The sequence below is a fragment of the Carassius carassius genome, chromosome 16, assembly GCF_963082965.1.
Source record: "Carassius carassius chromosome 16, fCarCar2.1, whole genome shotgun sequence".
Classification (NCBI taxonomy): Eukaryota; Metazoa; Chordata; class Actinopteri; order Cypriniformes; family Cyprinidae; genus Carassius; species Carassius carassius.
In genome coordinates, this window is record NC_081770.1 from 22744169 (window position 1) to 22767954 (window position 23786).

At 34.9% G+C, this 23786-nt stretch overlaps 1 protein-coding gene and 1 long non-coding RNA gene across 2 annotated transcripts in view; both read right to left on the reverse strand.

Annotated features, from left to right (window-relative positions):
• LOC132160206 (receptor-type tyrosine-protein phosphatase C-like) overlaps positions 1–23786 on the reverse strand; it is a 241630-nt gene that overhangs the window by 70467 nt on the left and 147377 nt on the right. The window lies entirely within an intron of this gene.
• Positions 22329–23786, reverse strand: part of LOC132159940 (uncharacterized) — a 58097-nt gene continuing 56639 nt past the window's right edge. Inside the window, exon 3 of the long non-coding RNA XR_009437922.1 lies at positions 22329–22374. This is a non-coding gene — a long non-coding RNA (uncharacterized LOC132159940). The remainder of the gene's footprint in view (positions 22375–23786) is intronic.

Genomic DNA, 23786 nt, shown 5'->3' on the forward strand with positions numbered 1-23786 from the left:
GTTTCTGCCTAAGCCCTGTGTTTTGTCATTGCTTTTGTCGATCCGGCTAATAAAAACCTGCGAATGGATCCGCATGCCTCGGATTCTCTCTGCGTAACAGTTGTGCTCGATGGTTGTCATTTCAGAATTTTAGAGTTAATATGATTTATTTATTTATTTTGTAGAAATATTATAAACATTTTAAAAATGCTACATTTTAAAAGAGATTTTAATACGATTTCTCATTTTCATCATCTCGTACATCCCTCCTTTCACTGACTGCTGCAAGACAGCAAGTCAAAAGAGGATGACTATTACCTGCTTCATTTGATTTTGTGACATGTGGATCTGGGTGAGAGGACTGTGACTGAATGTTAAGCAAGTTCAGTTTAGGTGCTCCAGTAAAGGACTTAATTACAAGCGCATTAAAACTACAAACTCATACAAAGACCAAAATAGATTCTTTTAAGTCATACACTTTTAAAGCACAGGATCTGGGTTTATTTTGAGTAACAAAAATGGATGCTTCAAATTCTTATTTATGCCACAGGATCTTAAATGTGAAGTCTAGTGTAGGCTAAAAATGTCTTGTTGCATCACTCGCTTTACCGCTCTCTCTCTTTCTCTCTCAAAAATAATAAAATAAAATCAATCAATAAATAAAGGTAAATAGAAAATACAAAATAAAGAATCAATAAAGACATATCTAAATAAATAAAGCACTTGATCAGTGACATGCTCATATCACAGCGTGATGGAAAGCTGGAGGTCAGAGTGTGAGAGATTGTGTGTGAAAATATAATAATGCAGAGTGTGAGTTTGATGTCAGCTTTACCTTTATTGGTATTTGCAGGTGTGTCTGATGCATTGGTGGGAGTGGAGGAGTCTGAGTGAGGGACCATCAACATAATTTAAAAATTTAAATCTAAGAACTGTAACATGTTTTTGACTAAAAGATTTCTCCTTTTCATCATCTCATTCATCCTTATCACTATCCTATCCTTCACAAACTGCTTCAAGACTATTACCTGCTTCTGGTTTTTTGCCTTCTTCAGTGTGTGAGGGTGAGGGGTCTGTGAGTGAAGGGAATATCAAGATCAGTTTAGGTGGTCTAGCACAGGATGTTACTACAAACTTAAAAAAAAGACAGAGAAAGCTTCTTCTACCGAGTCGTGAACTTTCAAATTTACTGCCAACAATAAAAAGATAATCAATGACATTTGATGTCAACAATAAAATATACGAAAAGTCAAAGTTGAAAACCTGCTTAATATTTTATAGTTAATATTTGCATGTATATATATATATATATATATAATTTTTTTGTCAAAATATGTTTAAAATATATTCATTAAAATATAATAATACAAATATATTATTTTTGAAATATATAAAACACATTTTTAAGTGTTGTTGTCACAATCATTAGCTGGAGTGCCCATTAACTTCAGTAGAGGTTACTCCACTCAGGACCATTCCACCCATCAACCACCAGGTGTCACCATATAATCACTTGGACACTAGCACCTCTCATACTGTTGCACCACACCCAAACTACATCTCCCATGAGGCACTGCATCACTATCACCTTGCCACACCTGCACCTCATTCATCAGCTAATCTCCTTACCACACCTGCACCTCATTTACACACTCATATAAGCAGCACTCACACACAATCACTTTGTGAAGTCTTGATTTGCAGTCAGTCTTTTCTGAGCACTTTCTCCCTGTCTCGCCTTCTAGTTTCCTGTTTAGCTCCCCGACCCTGGACTGTGTACCCCGTTTATGATCGTTCTCTGCCTGCCTCGACCCTAGCCTAGATATTGTTTCTGCCTAAGCCCTGTGTTTTGTCATTGCTTTTGTCGATCCGGCTAATAAAAACCTGCGAATGGATCCGCATGCCTCTGATTCTCTCTGCGTAACAGTTGTGCTCGATGGTTGTCATTTCAGAATTTTAGAGTTAATATGATTTATTTATTTATTTTGTAGAAATATTATAAACATTTTAAAAATGCTACATTTTAAAAGAGATTTTAATACGATTTCTCATTTTCATCATCTCGTACATCCCTCCTTTCACTGACTGCTGCAAGACAGCAAGTCAAAAGAGGATGACTATTACCTGCTTCATTTGATTTTGTGACATGTGGATCTGGGTGAGAGGACTGTGACTGAATTGTTAAGCAAGTTCAGTTTAGGTGCTCCAGTAAAGGACTTAATTACAAGCGCATTAAAACTACAAACTCATACAAAGACCAAAATAGATTCTTTTAAGTCATACACTTTTAAAGCACAGGATCTGGGTTTATTTTGAGTAACAAAAATGGATGCTTCAAATTCTTATTTATGCCACAGGATCTTAAATGTGAAGTCTAGTGTAGGCTAAAAATGTCTTGTTGCATCACTCGCTTTACCGCTCTCTCTCTTTCTCTCTCAAAAATAATAAAATAAAATCAATCAATAAATAAAGGTAAATAAAAAATACAAAATAAAGAATCAATAAAGACATATCTAAATAAATAAAGCACTTGATCAGTGACATGCTCATATCACAGCGTGATGGAAAGCTGGAGGTCAGAGTGTGAGAGATTGTGTGTGAAAATATAATAATGCAGAGTGTGAGTTTGATGTCAGCTTTACCTTTATTGGTATTTGCAGGTGTGTCTGATGCATTGGTGGGAGTGGAGGAGTCTGAGTGAGGGACCATCAACATAATTAAAAAATTTAAATCTAAGAACTGTAACATGTTTTTGACTAAAAGATTTCTCCTTTTCATCATCTCATTCATCCTTATCACTATCCTATCCTTCACAAACTGCTTCAAGACTATTACCTGCTTCTGGTTTTTTGCCTTCTTCAGTGTGTGAGGGTGAGGGGTCTGTGAGTGAATGGAATATCAAGATCAGTTTAGGTGGTCTAGCACAGGATGTTACTACAAACTTAAAAAAAAGACAGAGAAAGCTTCTTCTACCGAGTCGTGCACTTTCAAATTTACTGCCAACAATAAAAAGATAATCAATGACATTTGATGTCAACAATAAAATATACGAAAAGTCAAAGTTGAAAACCTGCTTAATATTTTATAGTTAATATTTCCATGTATGCATATATATATATATATATATATATATATATATATATATATATATATAATTTTTTTGTCAAAATATGTTTAAAATATATTCATTACAATATAATAATACAAATATATTATTTTTTAAATATATAAAACACATTTTTAAGTGTTGTTGTCACAATCATTAGCTGGAGTGCCCATTAACTTCAGTAGAGGTTACTCCACTCAGGACCATTCCACCCATCAACCAACAGGTGTCACCATATAATCACTTGGACACTAGCACCTCTCATACTGTTGCACCACACCCAAACTACATCTCCCATGAGGCACTGCATCACTATCACCTTGCCACACCTGCACCTCATTCATCAGCTAATCTCCTTACCACACCTGCACCTCATTTACACACTCATATAAGCAGCACTCACACACAATCACTTTGTGAAGTCTTGATTTGCAGTCAGTCTTTTCTGAGCACTTTCTCCCTGTCTCGCCTTCTAGTTTCCTGTTTAGCTCCCCGACCCTGGACTGTGTACCCCGTTTATGATCGTTCTCTGCCTGCCTCGACCCTAGCCTAGATATTGTTTCTGCCTAAGCCCTGTGTTTTGTCATTGCTTTTGTCGATCCGGCTAATAAAAACCTGCGAATGGATCCGCATGCCTCGGATTCTCTCTGCGTAACAGTTGTGCTCGATGGTTGTCATTTCAGAATTTTAGAGTTAATATGATTTATTTATTTATTTTGTAGAAATATTATAAACATTTTAAAAATGCTACATTTTAAAAGAGATTTTAATACGATTTCTCATTTTCATCATCTCGTACATCCCTCCTTTCACTGACTGCTGCAAGACAGCAAGTCAAAAGAGGATGACTATTACCTGCTTCATTTGATTTTGTGACATGTGGATCTGGGTGAGAGGACTGTGACTGAATGTTAAGCAAGTTCAGTTTAGGTGCTCCAGTAAAGGACTTAATTACAAGCGCATTAAAACTACAAACTCATACAAAGACCAAAATAGATTCTTTTAAGTCATACACTTTTAAAGCACAGGATCTGGGTTTATTTTGAGTAACAAAAATGGATGCTTCAAATTCTTATTTATGCCACAGGATCTTAAATGTGAAGTCTAGTGTAGGCTAAAAATGTCTTGTTGCATCACTCGCTTTACCGCTCTCTCTCTTTCTCTCTCAAAAATAATAAAATAAAATCAATCAATAAATAAAGGTAAATAGAAAATACAAAATAAAGAATCAATAAAGACATATCTAAATAAATAAAGCACTTGATCAGTGACATGCTCATATCACAGCGTGATGGAAAGCTGGAGGTCAGAGTGTGAGAGATTGTGTGTGAAAATATAATAATGCAGAGTGTGAGTTTGATGTCAGCTTTACCTTTATTGGTATTTGCAGGTGTGTCTGATGCATTGGTGGGAGTGGAGGAGTCTGAGTGAGGGACCATCAACATAATTTAAAAATTTAAATCTAAGAACTGTAACATGTTTTTGACTAAAAGATTTCTCCTTTTCATCATCTCATTCATCCTTATCACTATCCTATCCTTCACAAACTGCTTCAAGACTATTACCTGCTTCTGGTTTTTTGCCTTCTTCAGTGTGTGAGGGTGAGGGGTCTGTGAGTGAAGGGAATATCAAGATCAGTTTAGGTGGTCTAGCACAGGATGTTACTACAAACTTAAAAAAAAGACAGAGAAAGCTTCTTCTACCGAGTCGTGAACTTTCAAATTTACTGCCAACAATAAAAAGATAATCAATGACATTTGATGTCAACAATAAAATATACGAAAAGTCAAAGTTGAAAACCTGCTTAATATTTTATAGTTAATATTTGCATGTATATATATATATATATATATAATTTTTTTGTCAAAATATGTTTAAAATATATTCATTAAAATATAATAATACAAATATATTATTTTTGAAATATATAAAACACATTTTTAAGTGTTGTTGTCACAATCATTAGCTGGAGTGCCCATTAACTTCAGTAGAGGTTACTCCACTCAGGACCATTCCACCCATCAACCACCAGGTGTCACCATATAATCACTTGGACACTAGCACCTCTCATACTGTTGCACCACACCCAAACTACATCTCCCATGAGGCACTGCATCACTATCACCTTGCCACACCTGCACCTCATTCATCAGCTAATCTCCTTACCACACCTGCACCTCATTTACACACTCATATAAGCAGCACTCACACACAATCACTTTGTGAAGTCTTGATTTGCAGTCAGTCTTTTCTGAGCACTTTCTCCCTGTCTCGCCTTCTAGTTTCCTGTTTAGCTCCCCGACCCTGGACTGTGTACCCCGTTTATGATCGTTCTCTGCCTGCCTCGACCCTAGCCTAGATATTGTTTCTGCCTAAGCCCTGTGTTTTGTCATTGCTTTTGTCGATCCGGCTAATAAAAACCTGCGAATGGATCCGCATGCCTCTGATTCTCTCTGCGTAACAGTTGTGCTCGATGGTTGTCATTTCAGAATTTTAGAGTTAATATGATTTATTTATTTATTTTGTAGAAATATTATAAACATTTTAAAAATGCTACATTTTAAAAGAGATTTTAATACGATTTCTCATTTTCATCATCTCGTACATCCCTCCTTTCACTGACTGCTGCAAGACAGCAAGTCAAAAGAGGATGACTATTACCTGCTTCATTTGATTTTGTGACATGTGGATCTGGGTGAGAGGACTGTGACTGAATTGTTAAGCAAGTTCAGTTTAGGTGCTCCAGTAAAGGACTTAATTACAAGCGCATTAAAACTACAAACTCATACAAAGACCAAAATAGATTCTTTTAAGTCATACACTTTTAAAGCACAGGATCTGGGTTTATTTTGAGTAACAAAAATGGATGCTTCAAATTCTTATTTATGCCACAGGATCTTAAATGTGAAGTCTAGTGTAGGCTAAAAATGTCTTGTTGCATCACTCGCTTTACCGCTCTCTCTCTTTCTCTCTCAAAAATAATAAAATAAAATCAATCAATAAATAAAGGTAAATAAAAAATACAAAATAAAGAATCAATAAAGACATATCTAAATAAATAAAGCACTTGATCAGTGACATGCTCATATCACAGCGTGATGGAAAGCTGGAGGTCAGAGTGTGAGAGATTGTGTGTGAAAATATAATAATGCAGAGTGTGAGTTTGATGTCAGCTTTACCTTTATTGGTATTTGCAGGTGTGTCTGATGCATTGGTGGGAGTGGAGGAGTCTGAGTGAGGGACCATCAACATAATTAAAAAATTTAAATCTAAGAACTGTAACATGTTTTTGACTAAAAGATTTCTCCTTTTCATCATCTCATTCATCCTTATCACTATCCTATCCTTCACAAACTGCTTCAAGACTATTACCTGCTTCTGGTTTTTTGCCTTCTTCAGTGTGTGAGGGTGAGGGGTCTGTGAGTGAATGGAATATCAAGATCAGTTTAGGTGGTCTAGCACAGGATGTTACTACAAACTTAAAAAAAAGACAGAGAAAGCTTCTTCTACCGAGTCGTGCACTTTCAAATTTACTGCCAACAATAAAAAGATAATCAATGACATTTGATGTCAACAATAAAATATACGAAAAGTCAAAGTTGAAAACCTGCTTAATATTTTATAGTTAATATTTCCATGTATGCATATATATATATATATATATATATATATAATTTTTTTGTTAAAATATGTTTAAAATATATTCATTACAATATAATAATACAAATATATTATTTTTTAAATATATAAAACACATTTTTAAGTGTTGTTGTCACAATCATTAGCTGGAGTGCCCATTAACTTCAGTAGAGGTTACTCCACTCAGGACCATTCCACCCATCAACCAACAGGTGTCACCATATAATCACTTGGACACTAGCACCTCTCATACTGTTGCACCACACCCAAACTACATCTCCCATGAGGCACTGCATCACTATCACCTTGCCACACCTGCACCTCATTCATCAGCTAATCTCCTTACCACACCTGCACCTCATTTACACACTCATATAAGCAGCACTCACACACAATCACTTTGTGAAGTCTTGATTTGCAGTCAGTCTTTTCTGAGCACTTTCTCCCTGTCTCGCCTTCTAGTTTCCTGTTTAGCTCCCCGACCCTGGACTGTGTACCCCGTTTATGATCGTTCTCTGCCTGCCTCGACCCTAGCCTAGATATTGTTTCTGCCTAAGCCCTGTGTTTTGTCATTGCTTTTGTCGATCCGGCTAATAAAAACCTGCGAATGGATCCGCATGCCTCGGATTCTCTCTGCGTAACAGTTGTGCTCGATGGTTGTCATTTCAGAATTTTAGAGTTAATATGATTTATTTATTTATTTTGTAGAAATATTATAAACATTTTAAAAATGCTACATTTTAAAAGAGATTTTAATACGATTTCTCATTTTCATCATCTCGTACATCCCTCCTTTCACTGACTGCTGCAAGACAGCAAGTCAAAAGAGGATGACTATTACCTGCTTCATTTGATTTTGTGACATGTGGATCTGGGTGAGAGGACTGTGACTGAATGTTAAGCAAGTTCAGTTTAGGTGCTCCAGTAAAGGACTTAATTACAAGCGCATTAAAACTACAAACTCATACAAAGACCAAAATAGATTCTTTTAAGTCATACACTTTTAAAGCACAGGATCTGGGTTTATTTTGAGTAACAAAAATGGATGCTTCAAATTCTTATTTATGCCACAGGATCTTAAATGTGAAGTCTAGTGTAGGCTAAAAATGTCTTGTTGCATCACTCGCTTTACCGCTCTCTCTCTTTCTCTCTCAAAAATAATAAAATAAAATCAATCAATAAATAAAGGTAAATAGAAAATACAAAATAAAGAATCAATAAAGACATATCTAAATAAATAAAGCACTTGATCAGTGACATGCTCATATCACAGCGTGATGGAAAGCTGGAGGTCAGAGTGTGAGAGATTGTGTGTGAAAATATAATAATGCAGAGTGTGAGTTTGATGTCAGCTTTACCTTTATTGGTATTTGCAGGTGTGTCTGATGCATTGGTGGGAGTGGAGGAGTCTGAGTGAGGGACCATCAACATAATTTAAACATTTAAATCTAAGAACTGTAACATGTTTTTGACTAAAAGATTTCTCCTTTTCATCATCTCATTCATCCTTATCACTATCCTATCCTTCACAAACTGCTTCAAGACTATTACCTGCTTCTGGTTTTTTGCCTTCTTCAGTGTGTGAGGGTGAGGGGTCTGTGAGTGAAGGGAATATCAAGATCAGTTTAGGTGGTCCAGCACAGGATGTTACTACAAACTTATAAAAAAGACTGAGAAAGCTTCTTCTACCGAGTCGTGCAGTTTCGAATTTACTGCCAACAATAAAAAGATAATCAATGACATTTGATGTCAACAATAAAATATACGAGAAGTCAAAGTTGAAAACCTGCTTAATATTTTATAGTTAATATTTGCATTTATATATATATATATATATATATATATATATATATATATAATGTTTGATTAATATGTTTCAAATATATTAATTGCAATATAATACTACAAATATAATTTTTTTAATATATAAAACACATTTTTAGGTGTTGTGCTCAATGGTTGTCATTTCACAATTTTAGAGTTAATATGTTTTATTCATATATTTTGTAGAAATATTATAAACATTTTAAACAATGATTAACAAAAACAGTTGCTTAAAATTCTAATTTATATCACACGGAATTAAATGAGAAGTCTAGTGTAGCCTAAAAATGTCTTGTTGCATCACTCGCTCTACCACTCTCTCACTCTCTCTCTTTCTCTCTCTCTCTATCTGTCTAAAAAAAACATCTATAAAATCAATCAATAAATAATAGTTTATAAAACATACAAAATAAAGAATCAATAAAGACATATCTAAATAAATAAAGCACTTGATCAGTGACATGCTCATATCACAGCGTGATGGAAAGCTGGAGGTCAGAGTGTGAGAGATTGTGTGTGAAAATATAATAATGCAGAGTGTGAGTTTGATGTCAGCTTTACCTTTATTGGTATTTGCAGGTGTGTCTGATGCATTGGTGGGAGTGGAGGAGTCTGAGTGAGGGACCATCAACATAATTTAAAAATTTAAATCTAAGAACTGTAACATGTTTTTGACTAAAAGATTTCTCCTTTTCATCATCTCATTCATCCTTATCACTATCCTTATCCTTCACAAACTGCTTCAAGACTATTACCTGCTTCTGGTTTTTTGCCTTCTTCAGTGTGTGAGGGTGAGGGGTCTGTGAGTGAAGGGAATATCAAGATCAGTTTAGGTGGTCTAGCACAGGATGTTACTACAAACTTAAAAAAAAGACAGAGAAAGCTTCTTCTACCGAGTCGTGAACTTTCAAATTTACTGCCAACAATAAAAAGATAATCAATGACATTTGATGTCAACAATAAAATATACGAAAAGTCAAAGTTGAAAACCTGCTTAATATTTTATAGTTAATATTTGCATGTATATATATATATATATATATATAATTTTTTTGTCAAAATATGTTTAAAATATATTCATTAAAATATAATAATACAAATATATTATTTTTGAAATATATAAAACACATTTTTAAGTGTTGTTGTCACAATCATTAGCTGGAGTGCCCATTAACTTCAGTAGAGGTTACTCCACTCAGGACCATTCCACCCATCAACCACCAGGTGTCACCATATAATCACTTGGACACTAGCACCTCTCATACTGTTGCACCACACCCAAACTACATCTCCCATGAGGCACTGCATCACTATCACCTTGCCACACCTGCACCTCATTCATCAGCTAATCTCCTTACCACACCTGCACCTCATTTACACACTCATATAAGCAGCACTCACACACAATCACTTTGTGAAGTCTTGATTTGCAGTCAGTCTTTTCTGAGCACTTTCTCCCTGTCTCGCCTTCTAGTTTCCTGTTTAGCTCCCCGACCCTGGACTGTGTACCCCGTTTATGATCGTTCTCTGCCTGCCTCGACCCTAGCCTAGATATTGTTTCTGCCTAAGCCCTGTGTTTTGTCATTGCTTTTGTCGATCCGGCTAATAAAAACCTGCGAATGGATCCGCATGCCTCTGATTCTCTCTGCGTAACAGTTGTGCTCGATGGTTGTCATTTCAGAATTTTAGAGTTAATATGATTTATTTATTTATTTTGTAGAAATATTATAAACATTTTAAAAATGCTACATTTTAAAAGAGATTTTAATACGATTTCTCATTTTCATCATCTCGTACATCCCTCCTTTCACTGACTGCTGCAAGACAGCAAGTCAAAAGAGGATGACTATTACCTGCTTCATTTGATTTTGTGACATGTGGATCTGGGTGAGAGGACTGTGACTGAATGTTAAGCAAGTTCAGTTTAGGTGCTCCAGTAAAGGACTTAATTACAAGCGCATTAAAACTACAAACTCATACAAAGACCAAAATAGATTCTTTTAAGTCATACACTTTTAAAGCACAGGATCTGGGTTTATTTTGAGTAACAAAAATGGATGCTTCAAATTCTTATTTATGCCACAGGATCTTAAATGTGAAGTCTAGTGTAGGCTAAAAATGTCTTGTTGCATCACTCGCTTTACCGCTCTCTCTCTTTCTCTCTCAAAAATAATAAAATAAAATCAATCAATAAATAAAGGTAAATAAAAAATACAAAATAAAGAATCAATAAAGACATATCTAAATAAATAAAGCACTTGATCAGTGACATGCTCATATCACAGCGTGATGGAAAGCTGGAGGTCAGAGTGTGAGAGATTGTGTGTGAAAATATAATAATGCAGAGTGTGAGTTTGATGTCAGCTTTACCTTTATTGGTATTTGCAGGTGTGTCTGATGCATTGGTGGGAGTGGAGGAGTCTGAGTGAGGGACCATCAACATAATTAAAAAATTTAAATCTAAGAACTGTAACATGTTTTTGACTAAAAGATTTCTCCTTTTCATCATCTCATTCATCCTTATCACTATCCTATCCTTCACAAACTGCTTCAAGACTATTACCTGCTTCTGGTTTTTTGCCTTCTTCAGTGTGTGAGGGTGAGGGGTCTGTGAGTGAATGGAATATCAAGATCAGTTTAGGTGGTCTAGCACAGGATGTTACTACAAACTTAAAAAAAAGACAGAGAAAGCTTCTTCTACCGAGTCGTGCACTTTCAAATTTACTGCCAACAATAAAAAGATAATCAATGACATTTGATGTCAACAATAAAATATACGAAAAGTCAAAGTTGAAAACCTGCTTAATATTTTATAGTTAATATTTCCATGTATGCATATATATATATATATATATATATATATATATATATATATATATATATATATATATATATATATATATATATATATATATATATATATATATATATATATATATATATATGTATATAATTTTTTTGTCAAAATATGTTTAAAATATATTCATTACAATATAATAATACAAATATATTATTTTTTAAATATATAAAACACATTTTTAAGTGTTGTTGTCACAATCATTAGCTGGAGTGCCCATTAACTTCAGTAGAGGTTACTCCACTCAGGACCATTCCACCCATCAACCAACAGGTGTCACCATATAATCACTTGGACACTAGCACCTCTCATACTGTTGCACCACACCCAAACTACATCTCCCATGAGGCACTGCATCACTATCACCTTGCCACACCTGCACCTCATTCATCAGCTAATCTCCTTACCACACCTGCACCTCATTTACACACTCATATAAGCAGCACTCACACACAATCACTTTGTGAAGTCTTGATTTGCAGTCAGTCTTTTCTGAGCACTTTCTCCCTGTCTCGCCTTCTAGTTTCCTGTTTAGCTCCCCGACCCTGGACTGTGTACCCCGTTTATGATCGTTCTCTGCCTGCCTCGACCCTAGCCTAGATATTGTTTCTGCCTAAGCCCTGTGTTTTGTCATTGCTTTTGTCGATCCGGCTAATAAAAACCTGCGAATGGATCCGCATGCCTCTGATTCTCTCTGCGTAACAGTTGTGCTCGATGGTTGTCATTTCAGAATTTTAGAGTTAATATGATTTATTTATTTATTTTGTAGAAATATTATAAACATTTTAAAAATGCTACATTTTAAAAGAGATTTTAATACGATTTCTCATTTTCATCATCTCGTACATCCCTCCTTTCACTGACTGCTGCAAGACAGCAAGTCAAAAGAGGATGACTATTACCTGCTTCATTTGATTTTGTGACATGTGGATCTGGGTGAGAGGACTGTGACTGAATGTTAAGCAAGTTCAGTTTAGGTGCTCCAGTAAAGGACTTAATTACAAGCGCATTAAAACTACAAACTCATACAAAGACCAAAATAGATTCTTTTAAGTCATACACTTTTAAAGCACAGGATCTGGGTTTATTTTGAGTAACAAAAATGGATGCTTCAAATTCTTATTTATGCCACAGGATCTTAAATGTGAAGTCTAGTGTAGGCTAAAAATGTCTTGTTGCATCACTCGCTTTACCGCTCTCTCTCTTTCTCTCTCAAAAATAATAAAATAAAATCAATCAATAAATAAAGGTAAATAAAAAATACAAAATAAAGAATCAATAAAGACATATCTAAATAAATAAAGCACTTGATCAGTGACATGCTCATATCACAGCGTGATGGAAAGCTGGAGGTCAGAGTGTGAGAGATTGTGTGTGAAAATATAATAATGCAGAGTGTGAGTTTGATGTCAGCTTTACCTTTATTGGTATTTGCAGGTGTGTCTGATGCATTGGTGGGAGTGGAGGAGTCTGAGTGAGGGACCATCAACATAATTTAAAAATTTAAATCTAAGAACTGTAACATGTTTTTGACTAAAAGATTTCTCCTTTTCATCATCTCATTCATCCTTATCACTATCCTATCCTTCACAAACTGCTTCAAGACTATTACCTGCTTCTGGTTTTTTGCCTTCTTCAGTGTGTGAGGGTGAGGGGTCTGTGAGTGAATGGAATATCAAGATCAGTTTAGGTGGTCTAGCACAGGATGTTACTACAAACTTAAAAAAAAGACAGAGAAAGCTTCTTCTACCGAGTCGTGCACTTTCAAATTTACTGCCAACAATAAAAAGATAATCAATGACATTTGATGTCAACAATAAAATATACGAAAAGTCAAAGTTGAAAACCTGCTTAATATTTTATAGTTAATATTTGCATGTATGCATATATATATATATATATATATATATATATATATATATATATATATAATTTTTTTGTCAAAATATGTTTAAAATATATTCATTACAATATAATAATACAAATATATTATTTTTTAAATATATAAAACACATTTTTAAGTGTTGTTGTCACAATCATTAGCTGGAGTGCCCATTAACTTCAGTAGAGGTTACTCCACTCAGGACCATTCCACCCATCAACCACCAGGTGTCACCATATAATCACTTGGACACTAGCACCTCTCATACTGTTGCACCACACCCAAACTACATCTCCCATGAGGCACTGCATCACTATCACCTTACCACACCTGCACCTCATTTACACACTCATATAAGCAGCACTCACACACAATCACTTTGTGAAGTCTTGATTTGCAGTCAGTCTTTTCTGAGCACTTTCTCCCTGTCTCGCCTTCTAGTTTCCTGTTTAGCTCCCCGACCCTGGACTGTGTACCCCGTTTATGATCGTTCTCTGCCTGCCTCGACCCTAGCCTAGATATTGTTTCTGCCTAAGCCCTGTGTTTTGTCATTGCTTTTGTCGATCCGGCTAATAAAAACCTGCGAATGGATCCGCATGCCTCTGATTCTCTCTGCGTAACAGTTGTGCTCGATGGTTGTCATTTCAGAATTTTAGAGTTAATATGATTTATTTATTTATTTTGTAGAAATATTATAAACATTTTAAAAATGCTACATTTTAAAAGAGATTTTAATACGATTTCTCATTTTCATCATCTCGTACATCCCTCCTTTCACTGACTGCTGCAAGACAGCAAGTCAAAAGAGGATGACTATTACCTGCTTCATTTGATTTTGTGACATGTGGATCTGGGTGAGAGGACTGTGACTGAATGTTAAGCAAGTTCAGTTTAGGTGCTCCAGTAAAGGACTTAATTACAAGCGCATTAAAACTACAAACTCATACAAAGACCAAAATAGATTCTTTTAAGTCATACACTTTTAAAGCACAGGATCTGGGTTTATTTTGAGTAACAAAAATGGATGCTTCAAATTCTTATTTATGCCACAGGATCTTAAATGTGAAGTCTAGTGTAGGCTAAAAATGTATTGTTGCATCACTCGCTTTACCGCTCTCTCTCTTTCTCTCTCAAAAATAATAAAATAAAATCAATCAATAAATAAAGGTAAATAAAAAATACAAAATAAAGAATCAATAAAGACATATCTAAATAAATAAAGCACTTGATCAGTGACGTGCTCATATCACAGCGTGATGGAAAGCAGGAGGTCAGAGTGTGAGAGATTGTGTGTGAAAATATAATAATGCAGGAGTGTGAGTTTGATGTCAGCTTTACCTCTATTGATATTTGCAGGTATGTCTGATGCATTGGTGGGAGTGGAGGAGTCTGAGTGAGGGACCATCAACATAATTTAAAAATTTAAATCTAAGAACTGTAACATGTTTTTGACTAAAAGATTTCTCCTTTTCATCATCTCATTCATCCTTATCACTATTCTATCCTTCACAAACTGCCTCAAGACTATTACCTGCTTCTGGTTTTTTGCCTTCTTCAGTGTGTGAGGGTGAGGGGTCTGTGAGTGAAGGGAATATCAAGATCAGTTTAGGTGGTCCAGCACAGGATGTTACTACAAACTTATAAAAAAGACTGAGAAAGCTTCTTCTACCGAGTCGTGCAGTTTCGAATTTACTGCCAACAATAAAAAGATAATCAATGACATTTGATGTCAACAATAAAATATACGAGAAGTCAAAGTTGAAAACCTGCTTAATATTTTATAGTTAATATTTGCATTTATATATATATATATATATATATATATATATATATATATATATATATATATATATATATATATATATATATATATATATATAATGTTTGATTAATATGTTTCAAATATATTAATTGCAATATAATACTACAAATATAATTTTTTTAATATATAAAACACATTTTTAGGTGTTGTGCTCAATGGTTGTCATTTCACAATTTTAGAGTTAATATGTTTTATTCATATATTTTGTAGAAATATTATAAACATTTTAAACAATGATTAACAAAAACAGTTGCTTAAAATTCTAATTTATATCACAGGGAATTAAATGAGAAGTCTAGTGTAGCCTAAAAATGTCTTGTTGCATCACTCGCTCTACCACTCTCTCACTCTCTCACTCTCTCTCTTTCTCTCTCTCTCTATCTGTCTAAAAAAAACATCTATAAAATCAATCAATAAATAATAGTTTATAAAACATACAAAATAAAGAATCAATAAAGACATATCTAAATAAATAAAGCACTTGATCAGTGACATGCTCATATCACAGCGTGATGGAAAGCTGGAGGTCAGAGTGTGAGAGATTGTGTGTGAAAATATAATAATGCAGAGTGTGAGTTTGATGTCAGCTTTACCTTTATTGGTATTTGCAGGTGTGTCTGATGCATTGGTGGGAGTGGAGGAGTCTGAGTGAGGGACCATCAACATAATTAAAAAATTTAAATCTAAGAACTGTAACATGTTTTTGACTAAAAGATTTCTCCTTTTCATAATCTCATTCATCCTTATCACTATCCTATCCTTCACAAACTGCTTCAAGACTATTACCATCTTCTGGTTTTTTGCCTTCTTCAGTGTGTGAGGGTGAGGGGTCTGTGAGTGAAGGGAATATCAAGATCAGTTTAGGTGGTCTAGCACAGGATGTTACTACAAACTTAAAAAAAAGACAGAGAAAGCTTCTTCTACCGAGTCGTGCACTTTTAAATTTACTGCCAACAATAAAAAGATAATCAATGACATTTGATGTCAACAATAAAATATACGAAAAGTCAAAGTTGAAAACCTGCTTAATATTTTATAGTTAATATTTGCATGTATGTATATATATATATATATATATATATATATATATATATATATATATATATATATATATATATATATATATGTATATAATTTTTTTGTCAAAATATGTTTAAAATATATTCATTACAATATAATATTACAAATATATTATTTTTTAAATATATAAAACACATTTTTAAGTGTTGTTGTCACAATCATTAGCTGGAGTGCCCATGAACTTCAGTAGAGGTTACTCCACTCAGGACCATTCCACCCATCAACCCCCAGGTGTCACCATATCATCACTTGGACACTAGCACTTCTCATACTGTTGCACCACACCCAAACTACATCTCCCATGAGGCACTGCATCAATATCACCTTGCCACACCTGCACCTCATTCATCAGCTAATCTCCTCGCCACACCTGCACCTCATTTACACACTCATATAAGCAGCACTCACACACAGTCACTTTGTGAAGTCTTGATTTGTTAGTCAGTCTTTTCTGAGCATTTTCTCCCTGTCTCTCCTTCTAATTTCCTGTTAAGCTCCCCGATGCTGGACTGTGTACCCCATTTATGATTGTTATCTGCCTGCCTCAACCCTAGCCTAGATATTGTTTCTGCCTAAGCCCTGTGTTTTGTCATTCCGGCTAATAAAAACCTGCGAATGGATCCGCATGCCTCTGATTCTCTATGCGTAACCGTTGTGCTCATGGATCCGCATGCCTCTGATTCTCTCTCCGTAACCGTTGTGCTCGATGGTTGCCATTTCAGAATTTTAGAGTTAATATGATTTATTTCGTAGAATCATTATAAACATTTTAAAAATGCTACATGTTTTAAAAGAGATTTTAATACGATTTCTCATTTTCATCATCTCGTACATCCCTCCTTTCACTGACTGCTGCAAGATAGCAAGTCAAAAGAGGATGACTATTACCTGCTTCATTTGATTTTGTGACATGTGGAGCTGGGTGAGAGGACTGTGACTGAATGTAAAGCAAGTTCAGTTTAGGTGCTCCAGTAAAGGATTTAACTACAAGCGCATTAAAACTACAAACTCATACAAAGACCAAAGCAGATTCTTTTAAGTCATACACTTTTAAAGCACAGGATCTGGGTTTCTTTTTGAGGACCAAAAACAGATGCTTAAAATTCTTATTTATGTCACAGGATCTTAAATGTGAAGTCTAGTGTAGCCTAAAAATGTCTTGTTGCATCACTCTATCTACCGCTCTCTCTCTCTCTCTCTCTCTCTCTCTCTTTCTCTCTCAAAAATAATAAAATAAAATCAATCAATAAATAATAGTTTATAAAACATACAAAATAAAGAATCAATAAAGACATATCTAAATAAATAAAGCACTTAATCAGTGACGTGCTCATATCACAGCGTGATGTAAAGCTGGAGGTCAGAGTGTGAGAGATTGTGTGTGAAAATATAATAATGCAGCAGTGTGAGTTTGATGTCAGCTTTACCTTTATTGGTATTTGCAGGTGTGTCTGATGCATTGGTGGGAGTGGAGGAGTCTGAGTGAGGAAGTGTAGTGATGGATTGACAACATGAAACAATATTTAAGCATCATGTTTTAAGTTATACACACACACACACACACACATACACGAACACACAAACACACCCAAACACACACACTTACATACATAAGCAATAGTGATGCACAACTGACTGGAAGCATCAACATAATTTAAACATTAAAATCTAAGAACTTGTAACATGTTTTTGACTAAAAGATTTCTCCTTTTCATCATCTCAGTCATCCTTATCACTATCCTATCCTTCACAAACTGCTTCAAGACTAATACCTGCTTCTGGTTTTTTGCCTTCTTCAGTGTGTGAGGGTGAGGGGTCTGTGAGTGAAGGGAATATCAAGATCAGTTTAGGTGGTCCAGCACAGGATGTTACTACAAACTTATACAAAAGACCGAGAAAGCTTCTTCTACCGAGTCGTGCAGTTTCAAATTTACTGCCAACAATAAAAAGATAATCAATGACATTTGATGTCAACAATAAAATATACGAAAAGTCAAAGTTGAAAACCTGCTTAATATTTTATAGTTAATATTTGCATGTATGTATATATATATATATATATATATATATATATATATATATATATATATATATATAATTTTCTTGTCAAAATATGTTTAAAATATATTCATTACAATATAATAATACAAATATATTATTTTTTAAATATATAAAACACATTTTTAAGTGTTGTTGTCACGATCATTAGCTGGAGTGCCCATGAACTTCAGTAGATGTTACTCCACTCAGGACCATTCCACCCATCAACCACCAGGTGTCACCATATCATCACTTGGACACTAGCACTACTCATACTGTTGCACCACACCCAAACTACATCTCCCATGAGGCACTGCATCACTATCACCTTGCCACACCTGCACCTCATTCATCAGCTAATCTCCTTGCCACACCTGCACCTCATTTACACACTCATATTAGCAGCACTGACACACAGTCACTTTGTGAAGTCTTGATTTGCTTGTCAGTCTTTTCTGAGCATTTTCTCCCTGTCTCTCCTTCTAGTTTCCTGTTTAGCTCCCTGACCCTGGACTGTTTACCCCGTTTATGATCGTTCTCTGCCTGCCTCAACCCTAGCCTAGATATTGTTTCTGCCTAAGCCCTGTGTTTTGTCATTGCTTTTGTCATTCCGGCTAATAAAAACCTGCGAATGGATCCGCATGCCTCTGATTCTCTCTGCGTAGCAGTTGTACTAGATGGTTGCCATTGCAGAATTTTAGAGTTAATATGATTTATTTATTTTGTAGAAATATTATAAACATTTTAAAAATGCTACATGTTTAAAAGAGATTTTAATACAATTTCTCATTTTCATCATCTCGTACATCTCTCCTTTCACTGACTGCTGCAAGACAGCAAGTCAAAAGAGGATGACTATTACCTGCTTCATTTGATTTTGTGACATGTGGAGCTGGGTGAGAGGACTGTGACTGAATGTAAAGCAAGTTCAGTTTAGGTGCTCCAGTAAAGGATTTAACTACAAACGCATTAAAACTACAAACTCATACAAAGACCAAAGCAGATTCTTTTAAGTCATACACTTTTAAAGCACAGGATCTGGGTTTCTTTTTGAGGACCAAAAACAGATGCTTAAAATTCTTATTTATGTCACAGGATCTTAAATGTGAAGTCGTGTATACAGTGGCCGAGAAGGGTCACAACACATACAAACGCCACAATAACTACATATCCAGAAAACACCTCCAAATTCAGAAAACACATACAAACGCCACAACAACTACATTTTCAGAAAACAACTTTCGTCGATTTCACATCACGTACGCTGCAAATATTCACAGCACGAGCAAATAGGGAAACAAACTGCAAACTGTAAAGACACAACGGAAATGTTTCCAGGGGGGCCATAATCAGTGACGGACCCGAATCCATCCGGTTGTCTTCACTTACCTCTTGTAGCCATAAACAATAAAAGCGCACATTCAGATGCGAAGACAACCTGATGGATGCGGGTCCGTCACTGATTATCGACGAAAGTTGTTTTCTGAAAATGTAGTTGTTGTGGCGTTTGTATGTGTTTTCTGAATTTGGAGGTGTTTTCTGAATATGTAGTTGTTGTGGCGTTTGTTTGTGTTTTCTGAATTTGGAGGTGTTTTCTGAATATGTAGTTGTTGTGGCGGCGTTTGCATGTGTTTTCTGAATTTGGAGGTGTTTTCTGAATATGTAGTTGTTGCGGCATTTGTATGTGTTGTGACCCTTCTCGGCCACCGTAAGTGTAGTCTAAAAATGTCTTGTTGCATCACTCTATCTACCGCTCTCTCTCTCTCTCTCTCTCTCTCTCTCTCTCTCTTTCTCTCTCAAAAATAATAAATTAATAAATAATAGTAAATAAAACATACAAAATAAAGAATCAATAAAGAAATATCTAAATAAATAAAGCACTTGATCATTGACATGCTCATATCACAGCGTGTTATATATATAAAACACATTTTTAAGTGTTGTTGTCACGATCATTAGCTGGAGTACCCATTAACTTCAGTAGAGGTTAAGGCGGGCGTACACGGTGCGAATTCGGATGGTCGGAAGACTGTATGTCCACGCACAAGGCACGAGTGAGTTTATCTGAAAATCGTACGGACGAGATGATATACGACACGATTTTACAACCTGCGAATTCCAGAAACAATCGCACGAAGTTGATAGACGCGTTCGACTTGAAGCACCGCTGCACAGAAGGATCACTGTATAACATTAAAGTACCACGAGAGCGATAAGAGACAACACATATCCCTGTGTGTGTGTGTTCTTGTATATGGTTTATAAATATCTGGAATGGGTATTACAATGTAAACACGGTCAGTTTTAAACACAGGACAATTCCTGTGCCCTCGTAAACCAAATGGCTTTCAAAAAATACTATACAGTGTTTAATAGAAATATGAAACATGCATTTTCCATGATGGATAGAGGTAGTGTATGGGGATATACAGTATAGAATAACGTTACGTCTATGGAGAGTCCCTGTAAACTACATATGCGTGTGTGAGAGAGAGAGCGAGAGAGGGAGAAGGCTAAAAAGCATGGTACACGTTGCTAGAAACATTTTAAACAATGATTAACAAAAACAGATGCTTAAAATTCTTATTTATATCACAGAGTCTTAAATGTGAAGTCTAGTGTAGCCTAAAAATGTCTTGTTGCATCACTCGCTCTACCATTTATATATTTATATATTACCTTTTTAAATATATAAAACACATTTTTAGGTGTTGTAGTCACAATCATTAGCTGGAGTGCCCATTAACTTCAGTAGAGGTTACTCCACTCAGGACCATTCCACCCATCAACCACCAGGTGTCACCATATAATCACTTGGACACTAGCACCTCTCATACTGTTGCACCACACCCAAACTACATCTCCCATGAGGCACTGCATCACTATCACCTTACCACACCTGCACCTCATTTACACACTCATATAAGCAGCACTCACACACAATCACTTTGTGAAGTCTTGATTTGCAGTCAGTCTTTTCTGAGCACTTTCTCCCTGTCTCGCCTTCTAGTTTCCTGTTTAGCTCCCCGACCCTGGACTGTGTACCCCGTTTATGATCGTTCTCTGCCTGCCTCGACCCTAGCCTAGATATTTTTTCTGCCTAAGCCCTGTGTTTTGTCATTGCTTTTGTCGATCCGGCTAATAAAAACCTGCGAATGGATCCGCATGCCTCGGATTCTCTCTGCGTAACAGTTGTGCTCGATGGTTGTCATTTCAGAATTTTAGAGTTAATATGATTTATTTATTTATTTTGTAGAAATATTATAAACATTTTAAAAATGCTACATTTTAAAAGAGATTTTAATACGATTTCTCATTTTCATCATCTCGTACATCCCTCCTTTCACTGACTGCTGCAAGACAGCAAGTCAAAAGAGGATGACTATTACCTGCTTCATTTGATTTTGTGACATGTGGAGCTGGGTGAGAGGACTGTGACTGAATGTTAAGCAAGTTCAGTTTAGGTGCTCCAGTAAAGGACTTAATTACAAGCGCATTAAAACTACAAACTCATACAAAGACCAAAATAGATTCTTTTAAGTCATACACTTTTAAAGCACAGGATCTGGGTTTATTTTGAGTAACAAAAATGGATGCTTCAAATTCTTATTTATGCCACAGGATCTTAAATGTGAAGTCTAGTGTAGGCTAAAAATGTCTTGTTGCATCACTCGCTTTACCGCTCTCTCTCTTTCTCTCTCAAAAATAATAAAATAAAATCAATCAATAAATAAAGGTAAATAAAAAATACAAAATAAAGAATCAATAAAGACATATCTAAATAAATAAAGCACTTGATCAGTGACGTGCTCATATCACAGCGTGATGGAAAGCAGGAGGTCAGAGTGTGAGAGCTTGTGTGTGAAAATATAATAATGCAGGAGTGTGAGTTTGATGTCAGCTTTACCTCTATTGATATTTGCAGGTGTGTCTGATGCATTGGTGGGAGTGGAGGAGTCTGAGTGAGGGACCATCAACATAATTTAAACATTTAAATTTAAGAACTGTAACATGTTTTTGACTAAAAGATTTCTCCTTTTCATCATCTCATTCATCCTTATCACTATTCTATCCTTCACAAACTGCCTCAAGACTATTACCTGCTTCTGTTTTTTTGCCTTCTTCAGTGTGTGAGGGTGAGGGGTCTGTGAGTGAAGGGAATATCAAGATCAGTTTAGGTGGTCCAGCACAGGATGTTACTACAAACTTATAAAAAAGACTGAGAAAGCTTCTTCTACCGAGTCGTGCAGTTTCGAATTTACTGCCAACAATAAAAAGATAATCAATGACATTTGATGTCAACAATAAAATATACGAGAAGTCAAAGTTGAAAACCTGCTTAATATTTTATAGTTAATATTTGCATTTATATATATATATATATATATATATATATATATATATATATAATGTTTGATTAATATGTTTCAAATATATTAATTGCAATATAATACTACAAATATAATTTTTTTAATATATAAAACACATTTTTAGGTGTTGTGCTCAATGGTTGTCATTTCACAATTTTAGAGTTAATATGTTTTATTCATATATTTTGTAGAAATATTATAAACATTTTAAACAATGATTAACAAAAACAGATGCTTAAAATTCTAATTTATATCACAGGGAATTAAATGAGAAGTCTAGTGTAGCCTAAAAATGTCTTGTTGCATCACTCGCTCTACCACTCTCTCACTCTCTCTCTTTCTCTCTCTCTCTATGTGTCTAAAAAAAACATCTATAAAATCAATCAATAAATAATAGTTTATAAAACATACAAAATAAAGAATCAATAAAGACATATCTAAATAAATAAAGCACTTGATCAGTGACATGCTCATATCACAGCGTGATGGAAAGCTGGAGGTCAGAGTGTGAGAGATTGTGTGTGAAAATATAATAATGCAGAGTGTGAGTTTGATGTCAGCTTTACCTTTATTGCTATTTGCAGGTGTGTCTGATGCATTGGTGGGAGTGGAGGAGTCTGAGTGAGGGACCATCAACATAATTTAAACATTTAAATCTAAGAACTGTAACATGTTTTTGACTAAAAGATTTCTCCTTTTCATCATCTCATTCATCCTTATCACTATCCTATCCTTCACAAACTGCTTCAAGACTATTACCTGCTTCTGGTTTTTTGCCTTCTTCAGTGTGTGAGGGTGAGGGGTCTGTGAGTGAAGGGAATATCAAGATCAGTTTAGGTGGTCTAGCACAGGATGTTACTACAAACTTAAAAAAAAGACAGAGAAAGCTTCTTCTACCGAGTCGTGCACTTTCAAATTTACTGCCAACAATAAAAAGATAATCAATGACATTTGATGTCAACAATAAAATATACGAAAAGTCAAAGTTGAAAACCTGCTTAATATTTTATAGTTAATATTTGCATGTATGTGTGTATATATATATATATATATATATATATATATATATATATATATATATATATATATATATATATATGTATATAATTTTTTTGTCAAAATATGTTTAAAATATATTCATTACAATATAATAATACAAATATATTATTTTTGAAATATATAAAACA